We start from the raw sequence: 13,002 nt of genomic DNA, 5'->3' as shown, positions 1-13,002 counted from the left end.
ATCTCTTCCGTTTGAGCTACTAAGGATTTGATGTCCCACCTTTCTTTTTGCTCAATTATGGCAGTATTCCCTTCATCTTCTTGTTTCACCGGACAATTCTTGGCCATGTGACCCTTGTGTCCACATCTATGACATTTATATGGAAAATATTTCCCATTCGTCTGTTGTTTGTGTTCACCTGAAGCTTCCACTTGTCCCTGGCTATTTAACTTCTTGTTACCATGCTCCTGATGGTTGTTTTTATCACTATTCTTGTACCAGCCCTTTTGTTTGTTACCTGCCTTGTGTTTACCTTTTCCCCTTCCAGCATAGAGAACCTGGTCTTCAGACTTAGGTGTTGAACTCATTGACACACTACCCAACTGTTTGGTCAGGGCCTCCTGACTCGCTAGAAGGTTCTCAAACTCATTCAAGGACGGCTGTGTAGGTCAACCTTGCACCATAGTCATGAAGCTCCCGTATTTCGACTTTAGACCATGAATGATAATTCGTTTCATTCTCGGTTCTCCAATAATTCCTTACAGATCAATCTCACCAATCTCCCTACATAATGTTTTGACTTTGTGAAAAATACTGAGGGATTGTTAAATCCCACTGAGACACCGAAAGCAATTCATTTTCAAGAAATTGCAACTTCGTGTCATTCTTTTTCGAAAAAAAGTCTTCAACGTGTCTCGTGCCTCTTTTGGTGTGGTAAGGTCCCGAATGTATTCAACAACTCCTCCTCGATGGTTGTTTTGATAATGAACAACACCTTGCCTGTCTTGACTATCCATTTATGTATTGCTCCGTTGGTGTCAATTCTCGGTTCCGTGGTATTTGCTCCTCCTCCTACATCCCATAAGTCCTCACCAGTTAGGTATGAAATCATGCATGTCGACCATGTATTGTAGTTGGTATTACCCAATCTTTTGACACCACTAATAGCTTGAAACTCAGACATATTTCTGCTTCAATGACAACCGACTCTAATACTACTTGTTAGGATCGCTACTAGCCCAACCATACTCAACATAGAAGAATAATGGGGTTCCATTTTCTAAAACCAATTGGTGATAAAATGGATTACCCATTGCCTGATAAAATGCATCCCAACAATATCTACATCATGGGTTGTTCTAGTTTTGTGGCTTACGTATTGGATAACAGAGAGGAGAAGAAGAGGACGATTGATGATGTGCCTGTTGTTTGAGAGTATGTAGATGTGTTCCCGGAGGACTTTCCCGAAGTGCCTCCGGAGAGGCAGGTGGAGTTCGGTATAGATCTGGTTCTAGGTGCAGCTCCGATAGCCAAGGCACCATATCGATTAGCACCGTCGGAGATGCATAATTGTCTTCACAGTTGTAGGAGCTGTTAGACAAGGGATTTATTAAACCGATTTGTTAGCCCTGGGGAGCACCGATTCTATTTGGAAAGAAGAAGGATGGCTCCCACAGGATGTGCATTTATTATCGGGAGCTGAACAAGTTGACGGTGAAGAACCGTTATCCACTTTCGAGGATTGATGATTTGTTCGACCAGTTGCAGGGTGCGTCTTGGTTCTCCAACATTGATTTGTGTTCGGGTTATCACCAGATGAAGGTTTGAGATGAGGATATTCATAAGACGCCTTCAGGACTCGTTATGGTTATTACGAGTTTATGGTGATGCCTTTTGGGCTCACCAATGCACCAGCATCGTTCATGGATCTCATGAACCAGTTTTATAGACCGATGTTGGATCGGTCATTCATTGTGTTCATTGATGATATTTTGGTCAATTCTAAGACCACGGAGCAGCATGAGGATCATCTCTGAGGGGTTTTGGAGACTCTGAGGAGAGAGAGGCTATATGATAAATTCTCCAAGTGCGAGTTCTGGTTGCGCAATGTGCAGTTTATGGGGCACCTTGTCAATCAAAAGGGTATTTTGGTTTATCCAAACAATGTTGAGGCTATGATGCAGTGGGAGGTTCCGAGATCTCCATCCGATATTCGAAGTTTCCTTGGTTTAGATAGGTATTATCAGAGGTTTATTGAGAATTTCTCCAGGATCATCGTTCCGTTGACTAGGTTGACAAAGAAGTTTGCTACTTTCCGTTGGGGGCCTGAGTAGCAGGCGTCATTTGAATCCTTGAGTCAGAGGTTATGTGAGGCTCCGATTTTGACCCTGCCAGAGGGTGTAGAAGATTTTATGGTGTACTGTGATCCGTCGATTTCAGGATTGAGTGCATTTTTGATGTAGAGGGGTCGTGTGATAGCTTACGCTTCGAGACAGTTGAAGCCTCATGAGGCGAATTATCCTACTCATGATTTGGAAATGGGGGCGGTTGTGTTCGCCCTCAAGATTAGGTGTCATTACTTATATGAGGTTCTTTGTATCCTTTACATGGACCACAAGAGTTTGAGGCATCTGATGGATCAGACACATCAGAACATGAGGCAGCATAGGTGGATTGATATGGTGAAGGATTATAAATGTGAGATCCTTTATCACCCTGGGAAGGCCAACGTGGTGGTCGATGCTCTTAGTCACAAGACAGCTGGTGCACCGATCATGGATGTTTGTTTGAGGACGACTGTGATTACCCCACTCTTGGAGCAGATTCGAGAGGATGAGGTCGAGGCTATGAATGAGGAGAATCGGAAGAGTGGGCACATAGTGGGCCAAGTGTCCTCTTTTTATTATGATAGTCATGGATTATTGACCCTTCATCGGAGAGTTTGGGTCCCATATTTCGGGGTACGCAATAGATTTTGATGGAGGAGGCACATAAGTCGAGGTTTTCTACTCATCTGGGAGCAACAAAGATGAATAGAGACCTCATGATCGATTATTGGTGACCCTGTATGAAGTGGGATATATCTTGGTATATGGAGAAGTGCTTTAATTGTAGGAAATTCAAGGCCGAGCATCAGCGACCTCACGAAAAGATGGAGCCATTGGGTGTTCCCATTTAGAAATGGGAAGAGATTACGATGGACTTTATCACAAAGCTACCAGGTACCGCGCGTGGGGTAGATTCGATTTGGGTCATTATGGATTGATTGACCAAGAGTGCGCATTTCATCCCTATTTTGGAGAGCATTGTCGCGGAGAAGTTAGTGGATGTCTATATCTGGGAGGTTGTAGCACAACATGGGGTTCCCGTCTCGATGGTTTCGGATCGGGATGTTGGGTTCACTTACAGGTTTTGGAAGAGGTTCCATGGAGAGTTGGGTACTCGGTTTCACTTCAGTACATCTTTTAATTCGCAGACCGATGGTCAGAGCGAGCAGACTATCTAGACCTTGAAGGATATGCTTCGGGCATGTGTGCTGGATTTTGGAGGTAGCTGGGATATGTATCTTCCATTGGCTGAGTTTTCTTACTACAACAACTACCACACTGGTATTGATTGACCACATTTTGAGATGCTCTATTAGAGAAAGTGTCGGACCCCGATTTACTGGGAAGAGGTCGGTCAGCGAGTTATAGGTAGCACAGAGGTGGTGCTCCAAACTACTGAGTTGATCCAATAGGTACACGGGAGATTGCATACCGTACAGAGCCAACAGAAGAGTTATGCTGATAGACGTCAGTCATATTTAGAATTTCAGGTTAGGAATATGGTACTTCTAAAGGTGTCACCTTGGAATGGTGTCATCCGGTTCAGGAAGCGGGGCAAGTTGGGCCCAAATATATTGGTCCTTTCAGGCTTATTGTCTGGGTGGGCAGGGCTCCTTATCGTTTGGAGCTACCCGAGAGCTCAGTCGGATTCACAACACTTTTCACATCTCTCAGCTGCGAAAGTGCTTGGTTGATGATTCTGCAGTGGTTCCTTTGGAGGATATTCAGGTGGATGAGCACTTTAATTACACAGAGAGACCGACTGCGATCCTAGACAAGAAGACGAAGACTTTGTGAAACAAGGTTGTGGGTCTAGTGAAGGTGGAATGGCAACACCGGAAGGGTTCAGAGTGGACGTGGGAGCCCGATGAGGAGATCCGAGAGCATTACCCAAAGTAATTTGCATCAGCGGACTTTGAGGATGAAATTTGATTCAAGTGGGGGAGAATTGATATGCCCGATTCCCAGGTAAATTCCATAAATTCTAAGTGTTAATTATTTTTGCATATGTGGACATTACGATGGGCGTAATTAAGGTATGCAGGGTGTACCTTGTCGAGACATGGACACATGGTTTTCCCCCTAGTATGTTGGGCGTACCGAAAGTACGTAAGGCATACTCGAGTCAGGGGAAAACCCTAATTCTTGGGTTTTTGACCCTATAAAAACTCATTAACTCCCTTTAGGCTGACCTTATCCTCAACCTCCATCCTCTAAGAAGTTCCCTTCGAAACCCTAGCCCCTTTTGTGAGACCATTGAGCCTTTTGAGTGAGTTAGTGTGTGTTTGGTTCCTTTTGAAGGAAAAAGAACTCTTTGGAGAAGCATTGGGTGGTTTGAAGCTTGTAGATCTAGATCTTGCTCACATTGGTCATCATCTTGGAGGTATAAACTCTCAACCTTGTTGATTCATCTCTTAAATCTAGTTAGTTTGGGTTTTTCTGGCATATTTTGGTCCCTTGGGTTGATTCATCTGAGTATAAGTTACTCCAGAAGCTTAGAATAGTAGATCTTGATGTTTTTGAGGTCCCTAATGCATAAAAGTAGCATCTTGATGGCTTTAAATCAACCATGCTAGAGTTGATGTTCATAATATGGAGTTAGAAGGTTAGAAATTAGTTTTGGGCCTCTTTGAGCCATGAAAAGGAATCAAGTTGACGACTTTATCATTTAAGACATTCCTAAGAACAAGATATATGAGTTGGACGTTTGGTCTTAAAGCATTAAGTTCTTAAAACTCGATTTTGGGCCTCTGAGGCATACGTTGAGCATACCTTGCAAGTACGCGGAGTGTAACAGGCTTGGTTAGAATTCCCTCTCGATCGTAGTCCAGTACAATGGGCGTAAAGGTGGTATGCACGACGTACTCACCTAAAATCCATTTATGCCATTTTTGTCCTTGGGGTTAGTTTGGGCCATTTTGGGCCTTGGGGTTAGTTTGGGCCAATGTGGGCCATGGCTTGTTGGGCCTAGAGTAGGAAGGGTAAAAGGGTCTTTTACCCTTTGTGAAAGGGATTATGATTTGGACTTTTAGTTGTGGATTATTACCCTAAATAGTGATAAGGGTTGGTTTGAATGTGTTTAGTGTGAGGAATCGTTGTAGCAATAGCTTGCATGTGATTGCTTATCATCATATTGAGGTGAGTATTCTCACAGTGTTTGGTGGATCGAATGAACCAATGTCATCCCACTGATTATTGTTTATAGGATGCTAGTTGTCCGTGTGACTCTTGCACGAATTGTATGTGTTTGTATGTATATCGGGAAAGGCTTGATGTTAGGAGAGGCCTAATGAATGTGTTGGGTGAGGTCCATCGCATGTTATTGGTAGATCTGTACTAGGCGGAGCCCAATGCCGAGAGAGGCCCGATGGATCTCGACGAGGCCCATTGTATGTATGGTATGTGGTATGTTGGGTAAAGTCACTAAGCTTTGTGCTTACGGTTTAAATTTATGTTTCAGCTACTACCGGTTCGAAAAGGAAGGGCCCGACTTGATCGCAACGCATCCACCTGTGTTTAGCATTTTTATGATTTTGGGAATTGTACTCCGATAACTATTTTCACATTGACATACTTATGGATGGTTTTATATGAATACTTGATGGATTTTGGTTGACCTAAGAATGAAATTTTTACCTACGATTTTTAGGATGTTAAAAATTGTTTAGACTTTTGACATTACTAATTTACACAAAACAAGTGTATTTTTGCTTAATTCCAACAATAACCTCTCTAAGTTTTACTTTTACCTTAAACTTGTTGGAAGTTTCACTTATGTAGTGTTTACTAATCTAAGAGGGTGTAACAAGAGACTCACACTTGAAATTTCTGGAATAATTATGGTTTCCAATCATACATTTTAATTTGGAATGATCTCTCTCTCTCTCTCTCTCTATATATATATATATATATATATATATATATATATATATATATATATATATATATATATATATCTTTATACATCCAAGTTGCATAGAATCAAAAATGGCATAAATTGAGTTCCTTTTTTCCCACATCTTTAAAAAATTATAATATTGTCACCCTTCTCAAAATATAGTTGATAACAGTTTTCCACAAGCTGGTTTGTTAAGCATAACTTCAATTGGGTAGACTCAAACATGTTACCAACCATGGGTTTCATCTTGTTCCATGAATTTGATACTTAACATGTCTTCACTTTGGCAATCATTATGATTATACACTTGAGGTCTAATAACATCACCCATATTTGAAGATGCACTGCGTAAATTGAAATCATTCAATAAAATGCTTAAATACGCATCCTTACGCATGTTAAGAGTGGTAAATATCTCTTCTTCTGGTGAGTGATAATGTATATGTCATATACCTCCATATCTACTTCATTTATACTGGCAAATGGATCGTTTAATCTAGAAAACACGTTGTTCAATTCGTATTATGATGAAGACATTGCTAACACATGCAAAAATTACAATATATTTCCTTCCAAATTGAAGAAATCTAAGCATCATTACACCAAAATGGACTGGAATACACTTACTCAGTAACTCAAAGTTCTTCTTACACTCATTTTCTCTTAAAAAACCAATGGTTTCAACTTGAAGAAGCTTATGGACTGATGAATGCCTTTTGTTTATTTTTAAACATTTTTTTAGTAATGATTACATTCCAATACCTATGAAATCATGCCTAAGAAGTAGGGAGGTCTTTTGAGTTTGAAAAATTCATTAATAATTTGATAATTATTATAAAATTAATCAAAACAAAAGAACGATAGTATAATAGATAATTTTACGTAGTTACATAAACCGGGAGGTTCTCCTAGAACAATTCATTTGAAAATTCCTTAATGGACTAAAATTTGAATGGACAAAGTATTTATGGGTTCTAGTAATCAATTAACGTAGGTAAGGATGAATTATAAAAAAGAAACCAATTAATTAAAAGAATGGTTACACACAAATAATACCCATTAAAGCATGCTTAAGTAGTAGGGTCGATCCGTTGATTTTGAAAATTTTATTAATACTATGATAAGTTGATAATTATTATAAAATAATGAAAACAAAAGAACATTAGTAAAATATATATAATCTTACATACTTACATGAATCGGGAGGCTCTCCTAACAAAACTCATTGAAAATTCCTTAATAGACTAAAACCTAAATGGACTAAGTATTGATGGGTTTTAGTAATCAATTTAGGTGGTAATAAAAAGGAAAAAAAACATAATGAGGGAGGTGGGGGGGGGGGGTAGAATCAAACATGGTCATCAGGAAGGATGGTGAATTAAAATCCCTAGAAAAGATCATTGAAAATTCATTAATGGACAAAGTACTAATGGGATATAGTAATCGATAAAGGTGGGTGAGGGTAAATTAAAAAGAAAAATTGGTTAATTAGCAAAAACAATTACACAAGAACAAAATACAAAATTATATAAAAAGAAAAAAAGGTGCGAAACCTAGAATCAAATCTTAGTCATTTAGAAAGAGGGAGTAAAAACACCACTTTTGGCTAACTGAACTACAAGTTATTTTTGTAACGCCCGCAGATTCGGGATAGTTAATTTAAAGATAATAAGTGTTAAAAATGACTTTTTGATAGAAGATTATTTAGGATAAATAATATTACCAAAGTTATAGTATATGTCACAAGGATTCCATACATATAAACAACAATCCGACTTATAACGAAGAAGTTATGACCCGTTGAAGTTTCGAGATTTAAACCGACACGACTCTACGTAACGTAAAAAGTGAATTTTGGATAAAATACTTTTAAGCCTTAGTGATCTAAACGAAAGTCGTAGTAGTCGTTAAACTGAGAGCATGCATATAGAGAACATCTAAATCTGACTTCATTAGAGGAAGTTATGATTTTTCTAAGATTCAACATAACAATATACAACTCAGAAATCGAATTTTAGATCGGTCGATTTTTTCCGAAATGATCTAATTGAGAATTGAAGATGTCGTTAATAGGAGTTCAACGATACAAAGACAGTCGAAAACGGAGTCTGTATGTAGAAGGTATGAATTTTACACGGTCATTAGCAGTGTAACCTTCTTAGACTATTAAATTTAAGATCGGTCAAGAATTAGCCGATGGGGTCAAAAGGAAAGTTGTAGTACTCGAAAATATCTATGCGTGGATATAAATAACATAAAAATAGAGCTTGTATGTGTAAGTTATGAATTTTTGAAGATCTGCAGTTTTACCAGCATCCGGTGTCACGTGTCAGAACCAGAGGCGAAGCCTTGGTAGGTAGTACATACCCACTCTCACGACTTGAGACACATGGCTCACGATGTGAGAAGCCCCAAATCAACATATAAATATAATTTGAAGCTCATTTGATTTCCACACAAATCCAATTCACTTCCCTCAAGTTTCTCTCAATCTTGAGCCCATTTTCCTTAGTTTTGGAGTATCTTAGCGAGGCTCAGAGGTGTCAGAGAGGCCGATAAATAGAAGCTCTCGAGTCGAGATTATGCCAGTGCAATTCCCGATTTTTTGCTAGAAACTCTGTAAGTTGAGCTAAACTTATTACGCTTTAAGTATAACTTATGTTTAAGTTCATTATCGTTATTATGAACCTATAAACAAGATTTATCAGTGATTCCAAGTCGTTATACTGATTAATCTACTTATGAGGATGATGAAAATGCTAGATTTAGTGAGGTTTTTAAAGTGAGTTTTTCAAACGCTATACTTTGTATACCAAACAGACCCTACTTCTGATATGATTTTACCTAGTTGTCCCTTATTAACTATAGATCAGTAGACTTTGAATTAATGATGAATCTATACTAATAATTAGTCACAAGAAATATTAGACTAAGACTTAGTGATAATGATACTAGGTTACATCAAAGGAAAAGACACTTGCTAGAAGCGAAGCGTTGTCCGAGTTTCAAGTCATCACTTTAACAAGTGAGTGCATAGTTACTTTCATCTTACACATAGTGTAACGTCCCAAAATACCGAGTAAAATTTTCGCTTTAAATAAGTCAAAACCATTCATACATTATCTCAAAAGATTATTAGAGTAAAAGTATCCTCAAAACATCAGAGTAAAATCATAAATAATCATTGCGAAATAAATCATGCAGTCCGATCAAGCTGGTCTCTTCTTTTTAGAACTAGGAGTACCTGAAAATGTTTAAACAACAAAACTGTGAGCACAAAGCTTAGTGAGTTCCCCAAAATACCAAATACCATACATATATGCCAGCGCAAGACTGTGTCGGGTCTATTTAACCCCGAGTCTATTTCAACTCATATGTCAGCACAAGGTTGTACTGAGTTTATTTCACCCCCGAGTCTGTTTCAACTCATATGTCAGCTCAAGGCTGTACCAAGTCTATTTCACCCCAAGTCTATTTCAACTCATATGTCAGCACACGGTTGTACCGGGTCTATTTCACCCCACATACAAATAGCAAACAAGCACACATGCATACAACACATACAACAGGAGTCATAAAGACTACAACCATATATTATAATATAATCCAATAGGTCGGCATTGGTGCCTTTGACCTGCAACTAGGGTGAGGAGACTCACCTGAATCACAAAGTCGACTAACACTCAGCTTAAAACCGTGTCGACCACAGCTACCTGCTCTCCTGACAAATGATGGGTGCTTAACACACCCTGTTAATCCACACAAGGCAAACCCTAAGTCTACCTTCTAAAAATAGAGATTGACCAAAAGTCAACCCATGCCAAAAGTCAACGGTCAAAGTCAATGGCTAGAGTTGACTTTAGCTGACCGCCACGTCGTGGCCTTCCTTGTCCACGTCGTGGCCTTCACCCAACCAACTTATGTGAAATTCCTAGTCGCCACGCGGCGGCGACCTATGGTCACGCCGTGGGCACTGGGTTTCCAGCAGCTTAATGGATCAAGCTGCCTTCCTCGATTCCAAGAGATCCATAGCTCATATCTGGTCCAAAATATGGTCTAAATGAATAAAGTTTCCAACTTTTTCCATTAAGACACCTAAAGAGATCAAGATCTCAAACCCTAGGTCCAAATAAAGCCAAAATCCATAATGTCTTAACCATTAAACCCTTAATCTGAAAAGGTCCTTAACCCCAACTCTTTTAGGAGCTAAATGGGGTACTAAGGGTCTATAAAAATTATTGCTTCATGGACATGCATGCCTTATACATGTACTTAATTCAACTTAGGTCAAATGGCAAGAAAATGACCTAAAACTTATGCAAGGTTCACAAGTCACAACCAAACTTCAGTGCTCAAGGGACACTAGAGAGCAATAAAGTTGCTAACTTTATTCCAGCTATTCACTCAAATCAACTATATGAACCAAAAAGGGACCAAAACAACCTAGATATAAGAGAATAACTCAAAAGATAGAGACTTGAATCCTTACCAACGGTCCAGAAGGTGACAATCAATATGACAAGGTGTTTTCTTGCTTGATCCTTGCACCAATTCTTTCTCACTTTCTTGAAAAAGCACCCAAAACCACCCAAAATGAGCCAAAACCACCAAGAGGGAAAATATTAGGATTTTTTATGAGGTTGAGGGGAATAGAGGCTAGAAATGAATCCTAGAACCGAGTTATAGAGGCTTAAATATGAAGGGAACCCTAAAAATGTCATGGGATTGGGCCTGATCAGCTGCCACGTCGTGGCTTTCCTTGCCCATGCCATGGTGGTCCAAAAATCATGCGACCCACTTAACCATTGCTATGTCATGGCCTCCCTTGGCAACGCCATGACACATAGTTTCCTTCAAAACTTCATCTTAGGTCCTTACTACAATTAAGTTTAACCAATCTGGACACGGGTGTTACCACTCTCCCCCACTTAAATTAGATTTTGTCCTCGAAATCACTCTATACCACTTTCCAGACGCCCGACAACAAGGACAATACTTACACAACCATGATACGGACTGAGAAGATGACTCATACATACAACAACTTCCCAAAACTATAATTGAACCCAACCTTAGTAGGTCTCTCATACCATGACGACGAATAGATACTTGCCCTACTAGCGTTAACCACTGGAGAATAACCATCACTACTCTGCTCGAAATCCCAAATCCCAAAACCTTGTCTGAATCCCCGACAGACAGACCATTCAGAAACACTGACAATTCGACTCCACTTCGCAGTCCAAGCTGAGCATAAACGCTTCCAACCCTGGACTATCTTGTTGTTTCCACTAGGAAACAGAATCCCTGATCATTCATCGTTGTTGAAAACCTTTCACTTGATAACAAGGCGACTCCTAACACGAGTCTCCGACATTAGTACCACCTCAGGCTCATCTTGTTGTCCCATAATTACATTTCTGATGCAGCCGAGACCTACCTAGTCTCATACTTACCTACCAATTAACTGATATACCGTATTACTAATTGGTTGCTGAGGTTGATAGCCTCACACAATCATACCACACGACTCCTGAACGAAGGTCTATCTGGCAAGAGCTGTCCTAGCTTGCTTTCCATAATGGCTCCAATAGCCCTCCTAATCCAACCAAGGATATCATAACCAACCATCACACCGCTGCAACAAAATCTACTTTGCTATAAATGAACGCTACAAGCCTAGCTGTTGTCTTATATCACAACCGGCCTCATACGAACCACAACCTTCCTTAATTCCATAAATGTTGTAGCCTTCCCACAGTTTCACAACCTGTCATGCCATGGTATAATCCCACCTAGAGGAAACTATGAGCCAAATCATGGTTTCATCACACTCTCACAGGTCCTCATGGACCAAATGAATGCTACGAGCCACCCCGCAGTCTTACAATACTACAACACTACCTGCCAACCTAGTGAATGCTACGGCCACCTCACAGTCTTACAACACCTCCATACTTCCATTTTAGTGAATGCTACGACCACCCCCACAATATTACAACACTTATATCCTACCATCTTAGTGAATGCTACGACAACCCCCGTAGTCTTACAACACTTCTATCCTGCCATCCTAGTGAACGCTATGACCACCCCTGCAGTCTTGCAACACTTCTATCCTACCATCCTAGTGAATGCTATGGCCACCCCTACAGTCTTACAACACTTATATCCTTTCATACTCCAAACCCATGGTCTTACCGCTCATCTACCATACCAATCATAATCATCCTGGGTCGAACCCGCATCCGACTATACCCCAACCAGGTGTTTGGGTTATGCTTCGAACCCCAAATCCTTAATCAGATAAGAACAAGCAAAGAGGCTCTAACACAACCCTTAACTTGTTCCTGATCACATACCCACCATGCGTCACTATTGATGCACAATGAAATCTGAATATCTATTCTTGTGCAACCCTTAATCCAAACGATTCTCCCCCACTTGGATTCGAATGCGCTCTCCCATTTCAAAAAAAATGATGGATTTCCAATCCATCGCACAACCTTACAATTTAAATTGGCGACAACTAGAGCTTATAGGAACTGGCATTCGATTACTATCCAATCTTAGCGATCACACACATTCCAAAACCATATGAATACTTCCCGAAATCTCACCGAGCTCCATAATCCCAAGTACTTCCTATTGTCTCTACTACAAGTCCTTGGCAACTTATCAGATGATGAAGAACAACATCTAAAATATCGAAACGAGTACCCAACCGATTCCATGACTTACTTTCACTTAGAGCAACTCTCATGCGAACCTGCAACCGACCATTATATGAAGGTATGAACAAGGAAATTACCAATCTTACGCCCATGATCAAACAAATTACTCTTTGCCTCGAAACCAGGAAAACCCCTACATACCCTGCATTCAAACCCGACATGCCCAGCTCGCAGATTTCTTGAATTCTTGCTGATACCACCAAAGATCAAATCAACTATTGATCTTTTCTCTCTTTAGGCTTGTTTCGATGATAATCGATCCCTCCCACATCGAAATCCAAGA

Source organism: Lactuca virosa, chromosome 7, assembly GCF_052849685.1.
Source record: "Lactuca virosa cultivar CGN04683 chromosome 7, Lactuca_virosa_CGN04683_v6, whole genome shotgun sequence".
In the NCBI taxonomy this organism is placed as follows: Eukaryota; Viridiplantae; Streptophyta; class Magnoliopsida; order Asterales; family Asteraceae; genus Lactuca; species Lactuca virosa.
The sequence above is the reverse complement of the archived record's forward strand: the minus strand, read 5'-3'. Positions refer to the sequence as shown.